The sequence below is a fragment of the Athene noctua genome, chromosome 8, assembly GCF_965140245.1.
Source record: "Athene noctua chromosome 8, bAthNoc1.hap1.1, whole genome shotgun sequence".
Taxonomy (NCBI): domain Eukaryota; kingdom Metazoa; phylum Chordata; class Aves; order Strigiformes; family Strigidae; genus Athene; species Athene noctua.
This window is the reverse complement of record NC_134044.1, coordinates 6,876,411-6,896,742: the sequence shown is the minus strand read 5'-3', so window position 1 is coordinate 6,896,742 and position 20,332 is coordinate 6,876,411. Positions and strand designations below refer to the sequence as shown.

The window sequence follows — 20,332 nt, the reverse complement described above, 5'->3', positions numbered from 1 at the left end:
GGAAGTTCAGGGAGCAAAAGGAAGGACTGCTTTTTAGGGGTTACTAAGCTATGTGGGGTGAAGAGCTCTGAGACTTGCATATGCTTTGGAAAGTCAATAGAAGATAGCTCAAAGACAAAACAATTCTTGAAGTGTCTGTCTATATACTTTGTTTTGTGAGCTGAAGTACACAGAGGTAAGTGAATAAGCTGCTTTTAAGTGCTCCTGACAGATCTAAATTTTTTTTTAAATGTCTCATATGACTAGAGGTTGTCAGAACTGCAGTCTTCTCAGAAAAGCAGGTAATCCTGAGACTGCTAGAGTTCTATATGAGAGAGAGCTAGGCAGGGATGATGACTATTACAAAACTAAACCATCTTTTTTTGCTTTCCCAGGTGTTTCCAATCTAAGGGAACATAACCTTGTAACACCGCTTGTGGTCTGGGCATCTATCATCAAAAGCTCTTACTGTGATGTGGTAGACATTAAATACATTTTACTATGGGAATTTCCTGGTACCACGTGCACTGAGTTACTACACTTTTAAGGCAGCTTTTAGAATGATTCTGCAGAAATAATACTATTGCCTCCCCCCCTTAGCATCTGAACAATCTATAATTTAACAGCTGTTAAGTGAACTGGTTTACAAATGCAAGCAAACTTGTTTTTTCTACCTTCTGTTGGCCATAATGCAGCTTTGCTCTGTAGAATGTAGTCAGTGGATTTCATAAATAAACTTCTAGTACTTATCTAATAACTGGCAGGTTGTTCTTTTTACTAGATGATGTACAATACAGCATCATGTTATTTACATATTCTCTGGGTTAGCCTAGAAAACACCTGCCTCATAGTCCAGCTCCAGCAGGAGCTTGCAATGCCATACAGTGCATGCCTCTGATATAATCTGTAGTAAGCCATAACGGCAGTGCACTGAAAAAGCTGCATAGATCAGCAGTGTCACCAGCATCATATCACCCTGCACCAACCCAGGCTTTGTTAAACTTCCTAATAATCAAAGAAAGCTATGAGAGAAAACCCAAAATTCTCCTTAGTCTTTGTCAAATGACCAGGGGAGTGGGGTGGAGTTTTCTGAGCTCAAAATCCAGCAAGTTAGTTTAACTGTGAATAGAATGCTGAAAGCAAGCATCTGAAACTGTAATGCCACAAGGAACACTGGGGTTCGTAGTGCTTGAGGAGCTGGGAAAGTAAACCGGTTTTATACGCCTTTCTAGACAAAGGAAGCCTTGAAATATGGGGTCATTAGAATGCACATATTGCACTTACAATTGTAAGGAACAATTGCACCTCCTTTCAAACCACTTCTGAGTTCCAGTGACAAAGTTCAATCTCTTTTATCACCAGGAACTGTCTGGATTAGTTTTTGCTGTCCTTCCACCTGCTTATCAGGCACCATTTGATAACCACATGCACTCTTGGCCCCCGTCAGTCCTCTAGAAAGCTCTATCTGAACGTCATTCCTGAGCTGGCTAGAAAACTCTTTCTAATGTCCTGGTTACTATCTGAGAACAATGTATAGTTCTTTTGTTTTTCTATTTTTCTTCAATTTGACTAGCCCATGTCCTCCTTAATCATCCTGACAGTCCACCTCTGCTCAGTTGCCATTTCTATCACTTATGATCAGAGCAGCAGTCAGTGCTCTGGTCCAAGTAAAGGTTTGCCAAATGCTGTGGCACGAACATTTCTTTGTATTAAAGAAATCTGAAACATCCTACTACCATATTAGCATTTCTCACAAGTGCATTTACCCTCCCACCCCCATGGCAGTCATCCTAATCACCCTGTGTTGCACCTGTGGCACTTTTAAAATCTCTGTCTCTTACCTCTGTAGTTTAGCACCAACAAAATTATCCATGGTGAAACAGTAGTAAGCAATATCCTCAAGGATTAATTTGATCCAAATTCTCCTGCCTCTACCACCAAAACAAATCCTGTTGATACCTCCAGTGCCTAGCCAGGTGATAGCTAGGCAGCCTGAGACACTGCCCATGGCATGCAATCAACTAATAGTTTCATTTCAGTCTTTTGTTTCACTCAAAAGTCTCAAAGTTTAAGTGACTACTTTTTTCCCTGAGGTGTTAACATACCAAAAGTAAAATCCTTGCTTACTGCACTCACCAGCTTAACCATTTAACTACTCAGACATCTCTGTTCTCTTTGAACACAAATGCCAGTTGCAAATGCTATTATTTTTGAGATGCCAAGGGTTGGCAGCTAGATGGAAAAAACACAGTAGCAGTCTTTGTTGATGAGAAAAGGCATCTCTAGGGAGCTATAGTCAAAAGCAGAGTCCAAAAGGTCTGTCTAATCTAGATGAAGAGCCAGCCCACATGTTCTTCTGCAACTGAGCCTAGGACTTGAAGCCCGATGGACTGAGAAAGCCAAGCTGGCTGTATAAGCAGCATTGCCACATTTCAGTGGTGCTGTGTCCGTTATGACCCTCCCTCGTCTATATGTAGACTTATCATCTCTCATGTAGGATACTGAAGTATCATCTGATGCCATTAAGACAATGATGTCTTACAGATATCCCTGTATCTGGTTTTTATTTAAAAATTGTCTTTGGGCAGTTAGATGGTTAATATATGATAAAGTGCAGTGTGAATGCTTCTTCAGCCTTGTATAGCTGCGCAATACATCATACTTACATGATGCATGTCTGAAAAAACAAAGAAGCGAAAAGGCACATAGTCATTAAAAGAGAGCCCCTCAGCATATAACCTCTCTGCTCCTATTTGACCCAGATATGAGGGAGGAATCAAACCTCAACCCGCTCAAACTAGCAGCTTCTATTCCTGATTGTTTTCTCTTTGCAGACCAAAGTAGAATCTGTGAGAGCTTCTGGTAGAGATTTGCAGAACCTCTCACCCCTCCTTAAAACGTGTTTAACAAGAGTGGGCACATCACTAAGTAAAAAGACGTCTTGCTTTTAACACTGACTTAATGGAGGACAGGGGGAGCAGGAAAAGACACGTTTTCTGGTTTTAGCTGGCTGGCAGTGCAGCTGCCTGCCTGCTGCAGCACCCCAAAGTGAGTGTGTGCGGGGAGGCATCTGGCCAGCCAAGCCGTGACCACCCCCGTGGTGCACAGCCTGGGGAATGTCAAACAGTGGCAGCCGATGCAGGTGGCAACGCCCCGTGACAGCATGGGCACTGTCAGTCACCGCTTATCATTCTAGTGAATTTACTTCACAAATGATGCCAACATAGACTGACAGTGTCAGACTTGATCTCAAATGCAAAGTAAATTTGTTTGTATGGGATTAAACAGCATTGTCCATCTCTTGGGTTAGCCATTCTGCTGTAACTGGCATTCATTTTAACAGTTTTTCAGACCTCTTTTTCATCTCCTGTACATCAGTTACTTCAGCCTAGGCTTCAAATTTTTCAACCATTCTCAAGCTTAATGGCATTTTCCTTTGTGATTTGGACATTATCTCATTCTCCTTCTTTGCTTTGTCCCACCTGTTCTCTGTTTCGTGGTGCTGAGTGAAATATTTTTCTCCCTCTTGTCTACAAGAACTATTCGTTCTCAAGTAATTTCATTTAATTCTTATGTTCCCCACTTTCTCTACAGAACAAAGAAATCAGAAGATTTGTGTCTAGCCACAAAATAGCCCCAAAGCACACTTTGACTAAGCCATTGAGGTCTTTGTATTCTCCTGATGCTTCCAGGGCTGCCTCCTACACACTGGCATTCTCTGGTTTGGCGCGGCTCAGGGTGACTGATTATGTGGTCTCATTTGCCTGTAATAAACTCTTTCAACTCTTGTTTCAAAAACAAGTATATAATATAAATGCACCTTTGCCTTAGAAGGAAAGGCTCTAATTCTCTCATGTGTTTTAGATCTTTCTTGTACTCTCGCAAGCATCAGAAAACACCACATCAATGTGGAGAAGTATCTGTTGATCCCTTCATGGAACATCTCTTAAGTCAGGAGCCAGTATGAAGCATGTTGCCTGCAGCTGTCTGTACAAAGGCTGCCTGTGTCATGTGCTGCATGGGAATGACCTCACCAGCTGAATAGAGCTACTGAACCAGTTATAGATGTAGTCTGACAGTCATAGAACAAACATGACTCATTTAAGAACATTCCCTACCTTCCCTTTTAATAACTGGTTTCACCAAAGCCAGTAAACTAGAACTGAAGGGAGAACAATGAGTTCTTCAGTCAGCTCTGCACAGCGTTCTCACAGGCTCCTTGCTCCACTGCAGGAGCATGTTTGAAACGACTGTCCCTCCACAATTACATCTTTGGTGATGTCTGAGCTCTCACAATGTAATTACCTCTAGCAGCAGATACTGACATGCCAATACTAACAATACTCATACCAGAACTAACAAATAAACAGTTCTATGTCCTGGATTTAAAATCAAAAAGCTTTAAAAATATAAAGTATTGGTATGCTGAGGAAAAATCATCATCCTTGATGATGATGATAATAATAATCGCACTGAGATGAGAACAGAGGTCTGCAAATAAGGAGATTTGTTTGACCAAGCTGTCGAGGCTTGGTCGTGTGACTTCACACCCAAGAGTCCTTAACAAGGGGCTAAGAAATTAATTCCTGCTACGCCTTTGCTTCTCCATCTTGTGATACATCAGTAATCACTTTGGTAAAGCTCTTTTTTTAGAAAGTAGATAAAATTATAACATACCAGGGTAAACTTTGAAAATTTGAACTTTATTAGTGAAATATTTTTGGCATTATAAAATCTCAACTCCACTGATGCCAACAACAACAACAAAACCTCTATTATATAAGTGGAACTGAGGCTTCATCTCAGCATCTCTTCATCTTCAGCAGGATTTTCTGAATGTGCAGTACACTAGTCCTCATACTGGATCTGCCCCAATTGTTTCAATTTGATTGTTGTGGACTGATCCTACATAATTAACTTGCAGTGGCATCCTAAGTTGGAAACAATGGAGTGCATTCACTTCACCAGTAATGGCTGCGTCTGGATGGGCACAGCTCAATTTTCAAGTATATTTTATTAACGGTCTACCTATACAATTCATTGTAGTGTAATCCTCCATGTGGCTGGGAAAGAGTTTGTTTAAATAGGTTTGGCTCCTGTAACTGACATTCCCATCAACTCTGTGAATTACAAGATGCTCCATCTCAAGATTTGAAGCACAGTTACTTGTAACGGCCTCGTGACATCTTGTGGAGTGCCATGTTGCAGGATGTGACACGTGTCCCCTGTCTTGAGCATTGATCTGTATTTCTGAGGGACCGGAGTCCAAACTCTAATGATCAAGGTTGTAGTGAGGTAACGGCTTTTAGTTAATGACACAGTGTGCTTTGATTGCATTTTACAGTTTGAGAAGAGGATATGTTGTCTGAGTAGACAGTCGGTGTATGACAAAAAAAAAAAAAGATTTATTATTAGGTTCCTGTGAGGTATATAATCTGTAATTTAAAAAACTCTTTTTTGTTTTGCTTTCTGAGGTGCCTTGAAAAGCGGCACACACATCCTCTCTGACTAGGCCAATACACCTCAAATTCTGCTGGTGTTCAGACCTATCTTCTTCCTTCTAGAGGTAAAGGGAAGGAAGGGTTTAAATTGGCCTGACTGATTTGTAAATACTTTGATTTGTAGGTAAGGATCAACTGACAGCTTAGTTTTAAAGTTACTCAGTTTTCAGTTTTGGTAATGTTGCTTAAATGTCATATTGGGTAACTTCCTATATCCTATACAGGGGGAAGAAAAATTCTGCTGAAACTCAAATTTGCCTTTCATGCTGCAAGACAAGATGGGCACATGCCTAATTCAGGTTAGAAGAGTAGAGATGATAAAACTTAGCAACTCATTCTGGTTAACAGCTGAAGTAGATGAGCCTAGCATTTAAATACAAGCCCTTAAGTTTAGTTAAGTTTAGTTTAAAAACACATGTTGCTTTTATCACTCTTCTCAACATGAGCTAGGGAACTGTTGCTAGTGAACCCCAGATAGGACCATATGCAAACTAACAAAGTAAAGGTATAAAGTTTTTCTGCAGAGCAGAATTATCCTCTTTCTAGTAGTCACCTGAGCAGGAGAACACATGAGGAAATACTTCAGCAAATTTGTTAGGCACCACCACCCAGGAAGATACCAGCAGCAAGGACTGCAGCAGAGACCAGCTTGCCCAAATGTGCTTTGTGCTAACCAGCTGGGGCAATGCTCTAGCAGAATGGGCTAAATGCCTCGGCCCTGACTGAGCCCTTTGTGTGGGCTTTGCAGCCATGCTGAGCTCTGTACCTATCCGGGAAGATTCCACTATTTTAAAGCTGGTTTGACTCTGCCTTCATAGGCTGTCCCTACAATGCGGATGTACTCTAAGGCTGCCCCAAGTCACGGTTTTCCCTGCACTGTATTCATTCAAAAAAGAACAAGAATGCTGTTACTGCATGAGAGGAATCAGCCTCCCTAACCAAGCGCTGTTTTCTTCAGTGTTAAACGAAGCCAGCAAAAGCTCCCAGCATTATTAACAACAATAGCGGGTTAGTAATGCACTGTGAAAGAGCAGGGCTGGGGACACACAATAATCATTGTAAATTACCCAGATAGACAAAATGGCTGAAAAGCAGCTGGATATGTTTTTCAGACCCACTAGCAAAAAATGAAATCCTGCTGCTTAGCCAGTTTTCTACCCAGACACCAAGGAAATCATGAGCCCTACAGCATTTTTGTGATTGCCTATAGGAGGCGTATCTCATGGCTCTGCTTTTTGGCAAGGTAAGATTTCTTTCAATTTTTTTGTTTTGCTTTAACTACTCCTTTTTCCTCAAATATATTTCCTTAGCTTTCCTGTAGCACAGATGACACCAGCCTTTCCTCCAATAAGCAACAGTTAGTTTAGGATTACTAATTCCTACTTCCCTTTTATGCCCATTAACCTTTCTCCTTTAAGGAATATAAGGTGTTTGGGTTTTTTTTTCTCTTTTGACTAAATTAAATTGCCTGTTTATTTTGTTGTGTAGTTACACAACAGAAGCATTGAATTGCAAAGTTTTCCTACTGTTAATCGAGTATCACATGTTACAAGTGGATAGAATGTGTCTCCTGACAAGGAGTACTATATTTTAGTGTTTCTCCATGTAAATAAGGCTCATGTGACCACTTTGATTCTGTCTGCTTGCTTGCCTCTCCCCATTCATCTGATAAATTTAAATTTATTGGCTGGTGTCTACAAATGTGACAGATAGAAAGAAGTCCCAAGGATATTTCAGCTACGTAACTTCCAAGAAATTATATACCTGGGAAAACAGATGAAGAAAGTCTCCCTAGAGCTGCACTGGGGAAGGGGCTGTAGTTAAACTCATACCAATTAAACACCAGATAATCTGCAAAAATGGGCAAGATTTCTGCCCTCTTTGTTTCAGTTACTGTCGTCTTTAGAGCAAGTTCCCAAAGCTATTTAAATCAAAGAAAGTTATCCTCATAGCATTTGTATCAATCCTTCACTCCTTGGTGCTGTGGATCAATGACAGGGTGCAAAGTGAGCTGTCCTTTTAATTTATGAAATTAAATTTATTAAAAGAATTTTTGATTGCTTATCAGAAATTTCTAATTTATTTATGGACGCAATCTGTGCAAATTTACTTACTGAAGTTCTTGAATTGACTTAGTCTACAAGGGACTTTTGCAGTGCCTGAAAGGCGTATTAAAATCCCTACTTTGTTTTCCAGTAGTGTGGCCAGGTATGTCAGGCTTCTCTTCCTGAAGCAAACTCATCCAGTCAGTGTACACCCTCTCCAGCAAACAAAACCAAGATTCCACTGACTTCAGTAGCAGCAACGTTCAGTTCAGAACAGCTCATGTGTGAACTAATGCTGGAAAACTAATTGAGGCAGAACAGTAATGGGAAACTCAATCTGAAAATGAAGTGTTTTTAATTGAGACACTCTTCAGAATTACACAGAAAGAGGCTCCTTCTCATTTAAAATTTGGCTCTTCCTTCATCACCAACTATAAATCACTGATCTATAATTAGTATTCTTAGTAGAAGGAATGCCTGATGGTCTGGCTTAAGTTATGCCGATGACTGTGATGAGGAGAGCTGTAGGTGTGTTGGAAGAGATTCTAGCTAGTCTGCTACTTAGCATCCAATTTCTTACAAATGTTTCTGTTATAATCAGTTAATGTTATAATCTGTTTCTTAAAAATGAGAACAAATTAAGGAAGAAGTATGCCTCTAGATTCCTAGTACCTAAGAGCAGAAGCATGACTGTGGCACAATGATTGGAGTTTACCTGGGAACAAGAGTCCAGCTCCAGTCCTGTGCCAGGACCTAGTCCAACATTTTATGTAATGACTATTTAATAAAAATTGCATAAATGCTCACTGGTGGGGAAGCCAGTACACAGATCTTGTCTCTCTGTCCTTATTCTGTTTTTAAAGGAAGGTATGTCTCTCACTCTGTTTTTGTCAGAAACTAATAACACTTCACTCTACTGAAGTGAGTCCAAAAGGAGATCATAAATGTGATGGAGGTCAGTAAACTGACTCTGGTCAGTAAATACAGAGTTTAAACCAATTTAAACCAATACCAAGAGCGTGCATAGGAATCAGTGGTTGTGGGGAGTCAAGGGTTGGGATACACGGTGTTGTGGGCCCGGCACCAGGTCATAGACCTGTCTGCTTAGGTGTGTGTTGAGGAATCCAGGTGGCTCAAGGACATCTGCTATGTGTGGCCACGTTTAATCCAGAATGTAGTGTGCCTCAGGTATCAAAAGCTGTGGAAATGTTATTCTGCCATCTCATTGCCTTTAAAAGAGCTTTCCCATACCCTGTCCATGCCATGCCATGCATGGACTTGGAAATGTACTTTCACACCAAGGGATCAAATTCAGTTGCTTAACAGGCAGGAAACTAAGTCGGAAAGCTTTCTGACAGATTAACTAATTGAACTGGCTCACTAAGGAGCCAAGTAAGTATCAGAGAGGGAAAATGAAGGGGTCAAGACCACATAATCATGAGTACAGGGTAAAAGGGGTAGTGGTGGCAGGGATGGGGTGAAGAGGAGCACTGCCCCCCCCTCGATGAAAGTGAAATGTTAGGTCAGCTCAGAAACCTTGTGAAAGCTATCTTTGGCATCTAAGTCTGGATGGTTTGGAACGGTGAGCCCCAACCTTGTTTTAAGGGCAGAAGAGGGTGTATAAATCCAACACAGTAGGCGGGAATGAGGATGCGCTTTTCTGTTTGGCATCTCTTACTAGCTCTCTTATGCTAGTCTAATGACATGCACATTTCATTTTAGGTGCCTGACACCATAATTCCATGTACAATATGTCTTGGACCCTCACTTCAACTCAAAATGAGTTCTTCCATCCTGTTTTGTTTTGGCTTTTGTGCTCCTGCAGCTGTGATATGATCCTACCAAAACTTCTTTCATGGCATGTTTGTGGTCAAATCAGTTCCCTAGTCTGGCTGACAGTACTGTTGCATAATCTCTAATTTTTAACTTGGTGGAGGTGGTAGGACCATTCCTTTTGGTGGATGTGTATGGTCTTTGATCACCTCAGGTAGACTGCAAAATCACAAACTAGCCCACTGAGCTACACAGGAAACTTAAAACCCTTACAGCACTGTTATTGAACTTAAGGCTCTCCTCATCCTTCTGTGAGGCTGACTGCAGAAAATGAGCTGCTAATACACACTAAACATCAGGATCCCAGAGCCAGAGTGCTCAGGCCTGTATTTTGCTTCTGAAATCATATTAACGAACTTGGGGATCAGCACATGTAGTTACAGTGATGAGATACACCCCTTCCATTTGTATCCTTCTAGTAATTTTAAAACAGAACAATCCAGGGCTCCTTTATGTCACTTTTCAAGATATCTGGAACTTAAGATTACACTCAAGTTGCTAACAGAAACTGAATTTAATAAAAATAATTAGAAAACAGTAATAATGGGGACAGAATGAAAAACTACATTCCCCAGAACTCTTTAGGGAAGGTTTTCTGGCTGGGGACAGCCACACACCAGCAAAGGACTTCTGAGCTGCAGCACTTCTCAGGAACTTGGTGCTTGAGCTGGAGTTCTTTATCATGTTTTTTACATTCCCTTACATTTTAACTGAAGAGTTTTCAAGACTGTATGAAAATGGCTATGTTTCTGCTTGTTATAGTTTGTTCCTACACTTTGTAATGCTTTTAGAAAAACCTGTCCATAGATTCACCAGTAATGAGGAAAGCGGGTTTTTTCCTTCCCTCATCCTTCATCTGTACAGACAGTAACAGTGATGCTTTTTTGCTCGTTAGTAAAAAAGCCCTTCCGGATCTTTGCAAGAATCAATGAACGTCAGCGTACACATGATGAGTAATTAGACGTTGGAAATGAAGAATTAGATGTTGACTCCAGCTGCAAAATATTGATTTTTTTCTTTTTTTTAACATTATACAGTTCCATCAGTGCTGTGATATAACTTATAACAGATGACTTCTGCAAGTGGACAGGGAAGCACCATTACCTGAAAAAGTTGAGCCCTATTTCTTTCAACAGTAGCCAACCCAAGGAAGCAATCCTCAGGTAGTTTTTCTGGAAGTCTCAAATACTCTTCTCCACCACCCCACACCCCCCCGCCTTGAAAGACTTGATTCTTTTTTTTCCCCAGAAAGCATTGATACTGTCAGTATATTGCTGCTTATCAGAATTGATTTAAATAGTTTTGTTAGGCAAAAATACTAATTTTTTAAGTATGATGGGAAAAGGTTCATCATTTTGTGTGTATAAAGTTCTGATAATCCTGGAAAGTGCAAGAAGCAGGGGGAGTTTCATTTAAAAAAAAGCTTTTCTAAATTACTTTTTTTCCATGTAAATTCCTTGCAATAAAAAAAAAAAAAAAAGGAAATAAAAGAAGGAAAAGGCCTAGTTCTACCAATTCATCTTTTGTGATTTCAGAAAGATACTATGCCATAAAAAAAGCTAGGCAAGGAAGAGATTCAATAGCATGTGGAAACTACATATCAGCTAGTTGTGCTATTAAAACAAAAGGCAAGGCCCAAACCTTCCTGCTTATGGATGGACCCTACTTAAGAAGGCCTGCTGTCTTCTGCGGGTTTCATACAGACCAACATTTGCCTCACGAAACCAATGAGGGAGCCAGGCAGAATTTACAGCAGGACACTGCCCCACCTCACCAACCAAAAGCCACTCTGGATGAACGTTACTGTGAGATGTGTTGTGTTATATGGTGAAACTGATGTATATAAAGGACTTGCCTTATATATGAATGACTTGTTCTCACCGTGCTCTGAGAGTTACAACTGAATACCAAAAAAATAAAGCTGGAAAAAAACCCCCAACCATTTAAATGCTTTTGTTACAGTTTTTGTGTTCTTTAAAACTTTATGTACACACACACAAACATATTTTACTCGTGCTGTTATAAACACTAAACGGTGGCAGGAATAGAACTTAACAATGATTCCCATAAGCTTGACCAAAATAACTGTTTAGTATCCCTTTAAAATAAGCAGAACTCAAGTAATGCCTCTGGTAGTTACTAGGATGGAAAAGCTACCGGCTATTTCTGGTGGTGGTGATTACTGATCGCCTGCTAGAACTGGCATGCTCTGCTGCAGTGACGAATGTGTCTCCTAGTCTGTTCTGGAAACTCATTCAGCCCTAGTGCAGTGCCATAGTTTGTCTCCAGCTCCTCACGCTTGCACGCTGACAGGGTGGGAGGGGATCTCAAAGTTTTGCCTTGGTTGAAGCGCCTTACTTTGAATCTGTGGTAAGAGATATGGCCCTTAGCACACAGCCAGAGATGGGTATTTTTGTCACATGACATGAAAAACAGCATCCTGTGGAAACCATTGTTCTACACCCCTCCAACTCAACCAACCCTAAAGCAGAGAACAGAAAAGACAATGAAATTTTGGATGTAAAGTCCTAACAGCAAGTTGATCAAACTACAGAGAATCTCTAATTAAGATTAGTCTTTAAATTAGACTCCTCAGAGGAGTGCAAACTAAGAATGGGATCCTGATAAGCTGACTTGTGCAAATCCAGTTGCAGAATCTGGTCCTAATGCTTCCGCTGCCCACCCCCTCTCCTCTCTAGGAGTTAAATGCTCCACAGTACTTTACTCACAGGCTGTTTCTGTAACAGTCATAGCTTAAATATCTATGTACCTAATGGACTTATCCCTAACACCACAGTGAGGGAGGGAAGCGGCATTAACCTCATTTTGCAGATAAACAGAGGAAGCCCTGATGGCTCTCAACTGCATTACATCCTATGGAGCAATTGCCCGTATGCAGCGACTGTAAAAATGCTGTTACACCAGAGCGCTGTATTCACACCGAGACTGAGAGCGCTTTGGCATGTCCCCTGTTCCTTCTTTTCATCGCCACATATGACTATGAAGGTCAGAGTATGGATACGTTTTCATTAATTTCTCAGCTCCTGATTGCTCTGCTCAGCCTTGGAAGACGTGGAGACTAGAACAGTGTCAGCCAACGTGCTGGACTGTTTAACAGCAGGTAATCTCACAGGGAACTGCAGCGACTCGCATCTCAGGTTCTCTCTCACGCAGTTTAAGTGGGGTACAGGCACCTGAGCAAAAGCCCATGCGACCAATGTCACAAGTAATATTTTTTTTCCTGCTGTAAGATGGGAAATGTCAATATTTTGCCTGAACGGAAAGGGTAGATTTGATTTTTTTGGAAGAAATATGAAAAAGTGTTTCTTACACATTTGGAATGGAAAGCAATCATATGGTAATTAGCACACTGAGAACTAGTTTTCCACTGGAGAACAGCACACACCTTTAATGCCTCGGAAACTCTTAGTTTAACCGTTTTTGCAGTTATTCAAACTGATGCTAATGTAGTTATTCAGACTGGTGGATGGTGCTGGACCAAGGTGAAGCTCTAGCTTGCCCGCCGCGTCCTTTGGTTTGTTACCCAACTGCTGAACACTACGCGGGGTCAGTTTCGAAACTTCAGGGCGTGCCCCCAGCACGGGCGGCACCACCGGGAAACGGGATACGGGCGCCTCTCCCTTATGTAAGCGAGCCGAGCGCCGGCACGCCATTGGCGGGCCCCGGCAGGGCAATCTCCGGCGGCTCCAGCTGCTGCCTCCACACCGCCAGCAACGAGTCAACACCCTCTGACCGGGAGCGCGGGGCTGGGCCGCCTTCCCTCTCCCCTTCGCTCGGGGTCCCGCCAGGCCGTTACCGGCGGCGGCTCTCAGGCCGCGCAGGAGCGGCCTCTTCCTGCGGGCGGGGCGGGAGCGCTTCCTGACCCGCCTCGGATGGCGCTCGGCGGGCGGCCCCGCGGCCCCTCGCCCCCCCCCGCTTCCGCCGCCGAGGGGCCCCGGGCGCCGCGTGGGGGGAGCGGGCGGCGGTCCCGCGCGCCCCGCCCCTTCGCTTCCCCCCTCGGCCGTTAGCGGCCGGGACCGCGCGCGCGCGCTGGCGGGGGCGGGGCGGGGCGCGCGGCCCAGCTGCCAACCGTCCCCAGCGCGCTGACGTCACGGGCGGCCCCGGAGGGGCGGGGCCGAACCGCTTCCCTCGGCGTGATGTAACCTGTAACCTCTGCCCCCCGCGGCCCTCCCCGGCACCCCGCACCCCGGCCCGGCGCAGGACCGGCGGCGGGAGGCGGCGCCGCACCCGGCGGTGAGCGCGCCGGTGGTGGCGCGGGGACGCGCTCGTGGCGGGGGGGGGGGGTGTCAGGCTGGCGGGGCAGGCTCGGAGGCGATCGTGGCTGCCGGTGGAAACATGGTGCCACACGTGAGGCTTATGTAAAGTGAGCGGCGTCCAGCGCGGCCAATGGGGGAGGCGCGCGCCCCGCCCCCGCCCCCGTCCCCCGCCGGCGTCACGCGGCCGCGGCCAATGGCGGGACGGGCGGGGCGGGCTCTGCGGGCTCGGTCACGTTTCTGCCTGTATGAAGTCGGTGCCGGGCTGCGCCGCGCGGGCTGGGAGCGGTGTGCGCGGTGAGTCGTGCTCTGCCGGGCGCTCTCCCCGCGGCCGGCCGGGGCTGGGGGGGGCCCCGCGGGCGCCCGGGCGGTTGCGGGCGGCGGCAGCGGTGGCGGGCGGCAGCCGTGGGGGGCCGAGGGGCTCCGCCGCTTCCCTCGCCCGCTGGGCCGGGGTTACATAACCCCCGCGCGCCGGGGCGCTCCTGTTGCCGGGGAGATGGGACGGGACGGGGCTGCCGGTGGGGCGGGCAGTGCCGCGGGGGTCGGGCCCACCGGGGCAGGGGTCGGAGGGGCGTCCGCAAATAGGGGAAGGGGTGGCTGTGGCGCGCCCCCACCCCCATCTCCGGCCGCACCGGGGAAGGGAACGCCGGCTCTGGTCCCCTCCTCGGGCCGGGCCTCGGGGTGAGGGGCTCCGGGGGTGAGTGCGGTCCGGCCCTGCCCGTTTCGGGCAGGGAGGGGGCGCCTGGGGGTGGGGGGCGCAGGCGCTCCCGTCCTTCCCCCCGTCTCGGGCCGGGGCGGGAGCCGAGCGCTCCGAGGGGCGGCAGGGCCACGGCCGCGCCCGCCTAGGGCCGTACCGAGGGGCGGCGGTGGCCCCCACCCTGGGGCGGGAGCGGTCCGGCCGTGCCCCCCGCCGCGGTCCAGCCGCGGTGGTGGTGCCGCGGGGCGGCGGTCAGGGCGGCCCGGGGGAGGAGCGCGGCGGGTCGGCTGTGACTTCACCGCCCGGCGGCCGATCGGGGTCCCGGTGGTGGCGGGGCCGGTCCCTCCGGGGGGCTTATCTCTGGCATCCCCGGCGGTTGCGGGGCGCGGCCGCATCTGTGCGAAAGGTCAGCGCCGGGGTTCGGAGAGAGCGAACGCAGACGCGGGTGGCCCCTTCGGGGACCGCAGGTATCCCGCCCTGTGAGCGTGGCCCGCGGCCCCGCACTCTGCCCTCCTCCTCTTGAGGGGACAGAGGTCCACGCAGTTAGCTGCGTGGCATTTTTCACGCGAGGAATTGTGTAGGACTGAGTAGCAGCATCTCAGCACGTAGTGAGATGTGTGAGCTACAGGTACAGTAGGCAACAGGTGCTGTGCATTTCTTCTTTGTGTTGTCTGTAGTTGCAAGGACACTTTGTTCCTTGAGACCATGTGGTTGTGCTGCTGTTGACACTAATTGCATGCTATTACATGCATGATTACAAAACAGTTTATGTAAGTACGGTTTCATGCAAATAGATGAGCAGTATGGTAACAGTCAAGCTGACACTTCACAACTGACTTTTTATAATAGGGTTGGATAGGGTACAGCATTCCTCTGTGTACCACAGGAGCTTAAAAAGCCCCCAGAGAGGTCAGTAAGAGGTACTTGGAAACTGAAGCACTTGAAATTGTATTCCAGCGAAACAGTAACTTGGCTGAGACCATGCATATGAAGCGTTTTGAAGAAACATCTTGGTTTATGTTTTTAGGCTGTGAGATGTCCTTTCTCTTTTTCCAAATGTAAGACTGAGGTTTATCATCTTGTATATCTGAGGTTGAGTAGCGATCACTTATGTCTTTACAAGTAAAGGGGAAAAGGTGGAAATTCTGAAATTCTGGTGGTAGGATTGTCTGGTCAAGTCAAAAGTAAAGAAAAAATGACTTAATATAGTGAGTGAAGAAACTGTTTCAAGTTGCTAGTATCTTTTTAACCACAGAGTTTGTTTACAGATGACAGTTAATGTTAGTTGACATTTGTCAAAGCTGCAGCTGTCTTTTGGAGCTGTCTTTTGCTTATTGTCACGGTAAAATCCAAATTAATTGCAATGGTGGCAATACGATTAGTTTTAATAATGTAGGGTCATTGGTAAAACTTAAGGATGTCAAGCTGACAGCGAAGGCCTTGATGGTGTGACCCCATTCCATAAACAGATCCTACTTATATTAGATGCTTTGAGGGCATGGCACTTGATGAATCTCTAACTTTTCATACCTTTTAGGGTGCCTCAGTGTCTGTATGTGTCCTTGATTTTTTTCTCAGCCTTGGGTCCCATCCCATGCAGTTTAAACACTTTACACAGCGGCTCTTGACTACAAAATTTGGGAGCAGGGCCTGGAATTTGGTTCACGTTAGGGAGCGTGCCCACATTGTTGCGCTGTAGTATCAGGTTCCTGCTTGTGATTGTGTGTGCTTGCACGTTCTTGTGATCTTTCTTTTTGCCCTTTCTTACACCGTTATTTCTATAAAGTGAGGAAGTTTCACTGGAGAGCTGGACCGTGTCCTCACTTCATCCAAGGCTTGCTGTTAGCCTTGTGATTAGGCACTGTCCTGAGGCGTGGAGTCCTTGTCCTGGACTGTGGAGGTGACTTACCTCACTAGTAAGACATAATGGAAAAGAGAGGACCTTTGGCCTAGAGTAGAAGAAAAAAGTCATAACCTTCAGTTTTGGTGGTTTTTGTCCTTTTCAGGTGTTTATTTCGAGGTAGAAGGGAGAATGCTTTAGTTTGGTAGCTGACATAAGTGTCCAATATTGCAGTGGAAGAGCATGGCCTGGCCTGTGCTGTGAGGAAATGAAGTGTAGCTTGGCTTGACCTAGTGCTGAAGGTGAAGACATGTAAAAAAAGATTTTGGCTTTTGTGCACTTTCTTCAGACTCAGAAAGTTTTCTAGTTTCATTTTTTGACCCAAAGACTACATGATTTTTCTGAGCTTTTTGCTTATTTGTCAGTTGGTAGGCTTCCTCTATTTGTTCTATCACATGAATGCTATCTGTGCATATCTAAGTAATCTTCATTCTTACAGCTTATTTTAACTCCTTTTCGATTTCCACAGAGAGGCATTAAAGAGACAGCATATTGTGGCAGGTCTTGGCTTAGTACCATTTACTTTTTTTTTTTCCTCAGTCAGAAGGTTAAAAGATATAACAACTTGGTTTATTTGATATACTTACTTGAGCCTGTCCCTGGACAATATATTTTTATAGTAATAAATTTCCCCTGTGAAGAATCACATTTTTTGAGTAAAGTGAGATTTTGATGGAGTTTAGCCATAGTATGAGACTAGAGTGAAATGGGGAAACTGATTGGAAGTAGAGTTCTGGAGTCTTCTTCCACCTCAGACTTTATTATGACCAGGAAGTGTTTGGTTTAGATACAGAGTGATAAACCAATTTTTTTCCCTGGGTTCTTGCCACACCCTTATTTTGCTAACATCTTTACAATATTAAAATGTGCTTTACTGCAGAAAATCTTTTTCTAACCCCTTAAATTATAAGCACATGAGCAAGTTACTGTGGGATGAGGTACATTTGGTGTGGTTTAAAAGCAAGTAGATTACCACTAGCCTGTAGAACAAGTAAATTATCACTAGTCTAGATCAGCTGTGGTGTTTTATATAGGTTGCTATGGTTAGCCTATGTTAAAAGGGAACATCGTGTTCCTGGCAAGGTGTTGTGTAATACTTGGCATGAATGTCCCGTAGACGCTGTACTATACTCATAACGTTACCACATCATAATTGCTAGATAATCAGGTGTTTCTGAAAAGGAATTTTGTGTCCAGTTTTGGTTGCATGGCCTAGAATTTCTCTGTGAGGATGGTGGATTAGAGATTTTAAACTGGGTTGTCTTGCTGCATTCATACTTTCCACATTTGGTTATATCCCTGTTGTGAAAGTTTTAAACTGCTTGATTATTTATTATGTTAACCTACCTTGTCAAGCACTGAATGGCAAATGGGTAAATTAACATCTGTACTATTCTTTGTGATAGTTTTATTACTCTGAAGGGCTTTGACTTGCACTTTTGGGTATGGATGAGGTTGGATGCAGAAAATGGTGGTCTTGAAAGTAATACTGCTGATGTTTTGTGTACTGTGTAAAAAGTGTCTGACCCCTCTCCTGCTTTAACAGCTGCCTTAAAGTTAACTACTGCTGTAGTGGGGGCCAGGATGTTAATGCTGCATGTGTTGTTGGTAGCAAGGCACACCTTTTGCTTGCTAGTTGTTGGTTAGTGAAGAACTCCACCTTCTGACATGTAGATGTTTTGTGGGGGGGGTTGTTTCTTTTTAGCTACAGGTGAGATACTTTGCATGGTGAAGTATGTTTAATGGGTGTGGGGAAAGAGAAGACAGCAGTCAAAAACACTCTTCACTGTGGCTGGGATTTCTTGTGGCCCTGGGCCACTTTTGTGAGATACAGTATGACAGAGAAGACCAAAATGAAGCTGGGTCAGATCGTTTGGGTATGTCTGCAAAGGCTGTGGAGAGGCTCAGAAGCTACTCGTTAGAACACGTTCTGTTCACGCTGACAGTGAGCCAGTAACCATATGCAGTAGTAGGAAAGCACCTGAACACATGGGAATCCACATGCCTGAGCATACGCATGGTGATATGGTGTCTAGTAAGTGGCTTAGTAGATCACCAGGCGTGTTTGTGCAGCCTGCTTGTACTCTGCCTGCCAGCAGTGCTGGAACATGGGCAGACCAGGCTTCTGTGCTTCTGTTTTGTATTTCTAAGGTTATCCTTTAAGTGTAGATAGAGTCTTTATGTCTGAATGCCTGCTCTGGATTTGTACCGATCCAGTAGAATCCTCTTGGTCCTTTCTCCCTCTTGAAGAATTCCTGAGGGACAGCAGCAGTGTACTAAGTTTCATGCAAGTTGCATGGGGCAGTGGTTCTGAAGAGCGTGTTTTCTCTGCTTATCCACATACACAAGCGAGGTTATGAGAATTTTTTGTGTGTGAAAGCTATCATAAGGTCAAGAAAAGTTTCTGTACAGATGTTTTCAGCTGCTGCTGAAGTAGTATATGGTAGTCCTAGAGGAGCCTTCTGATTTCTCTGACTTTTTCTTGGTAGTCTGATTTAGACAACTTCCCTTGTAGGACACAATAAGAAGTGAGGCTAAATTTACTTTCCTTCAAATATATAATCATGGAGTATGATTTTCCTTTTTTCCTTTATTTTCTTCCAGTAGAAAGCAAAACTTTTTTTGGGGTGTGCTGAAGGGGTGGAGAGTTAACATGCTGTTTTACATAACAAATGGACTGAAATACACAGAGCAAGTTTCTTGGGGCAAGAGTATGAGGTTATTCTGCAGATTGTGTGAGCAGGTTGCAGAAATTCAGTGCAAGTTGTACCGATGTCTATCCTGAAAATATGTGATAGGGAGAAAAGAGGGCTCATCTCTTATGTTGAGATGTCTGGGAAGGACTTTAGGGTTTTGTTTCCAGCCGGTTTTGAGTCTACCATGGCAATTCTTAACGCTTAATTTTTCTTATAGATAGAATAGTTAGCTATTTCCTTGTATAGATGGTTTTTGAAAGTAGAACTGGCTTTTTAAAAGTAGAACCAAAGCTATACTGCCTTTCAGACATCCTGTCCTAAAACAGAGGCACTTCACTGTTAAATAACACCTGTAAATTTTCATAATTGGAGCTTAGGGGGACAGGATGAAGCGGTGAAGGTGTCCAGTACTTCTCTTTTTTGTTGGTTTTGCCTCCTATCCTCCTTATTCCTTGCAGCTTTTGTATCTTAGTGTGTTTTTTGTGCTTGACCTTATTACATGTACTTTTATGTTTCTGCTACTTAGTTTTTTTAATTGTACAAAGATCTTCAATGTATAAAGCACTTCTTTGATTTCAGTTACATCTCTACCATGGGTTCCTCTGTGACTCAGACTCTTGTTTCTGAGTACTAATATAGCCAACTCATAGGACAAGTACATCATGCTTGTTAGGCTGCCACACTTTATGGAGTGTATTACTGATGCGGTGGGGGCCGTATTAGTAATAGAGAATGTCTTTGGCATAGAGTCTTTCAGAATGGGACTTTCATTATGACTGAAGTCTCTAACTATGTGTGAACTGCAGCAATGTCTAAAGAACAGCATTAACCTGGAACTTCTGTAAATTCTGCCTTTTTATGGGAGGGGAGCAGGAGGTGTGCAAATATGCTGCTTAATGGAGATGTCAACAAATACTGAAGTTGAAATATGGTGGAGTAGATACTTTACATCTAGTTTCACCTATGATAAAGGTGAAATGTATGACTGCATGATGGGGTGTGATAATTTTTCCCTCCTTTCTGTGACAACACTTTCTCAAATGTATAATTTTTTGTTTTACTCAAAAATGACGAGAGTTGACATATGTAAATGTTAAAGAGTTCTGACTACTTAATAATTCCTCCAGTTCCATTGAGGAAGAGAGTAGCATTTCCTGTTGTTTTGCCAATCATCAGGCCTAGCATGCTGGCTGTGTCCTTTATAAAGATGAACCAATAACCAAATTGTGTTTGATACAAAAGGGTCAGTACATGGGTGAGTGCTGGGGGTACAAACAAGTCAGATTATACATAACTGACATCAACCCCACTGACCCCAACAACGACACCCCACGACCAACAATGGGTGGAATAAATGGTGAAATGCAGTCTCCCATAGAAGGAACAGGAGACAACCGAGTCAACAAG

At 44.4% G+C, this 20,332-nt stretch overlaps 1 protein-coding gene across 11 annotated transcripts in view; it reads left to right on the top strand.

The window, feature by feature from the left end:
* Positions 1–13,566: 13,566 nt before the first annotated feature.
* Positions 13,567–20,332, top strand: part of PER2 (period circadian regulator 2) — a 49,631-nt gene continuing 42,865 nt past the window's right edge. For 9 of the 11 annotated variants that reach the window (XM_074912653.1, XM_074912656.1, XM_074912662.1 and 6 more), the window contains exon 1: positions 13,863–13,929. The gene's annotated coding sequence lies outside the window, so the exon portion shown is untranslated. Of the gene's footprint in view, positions 13,613–13,862; positions 13,930–20,332 lie in introns of those variants that run through there. The other 2 variants (XM_074912661.1, XM_074912654.1) reach the window with 1 other exon arrangement.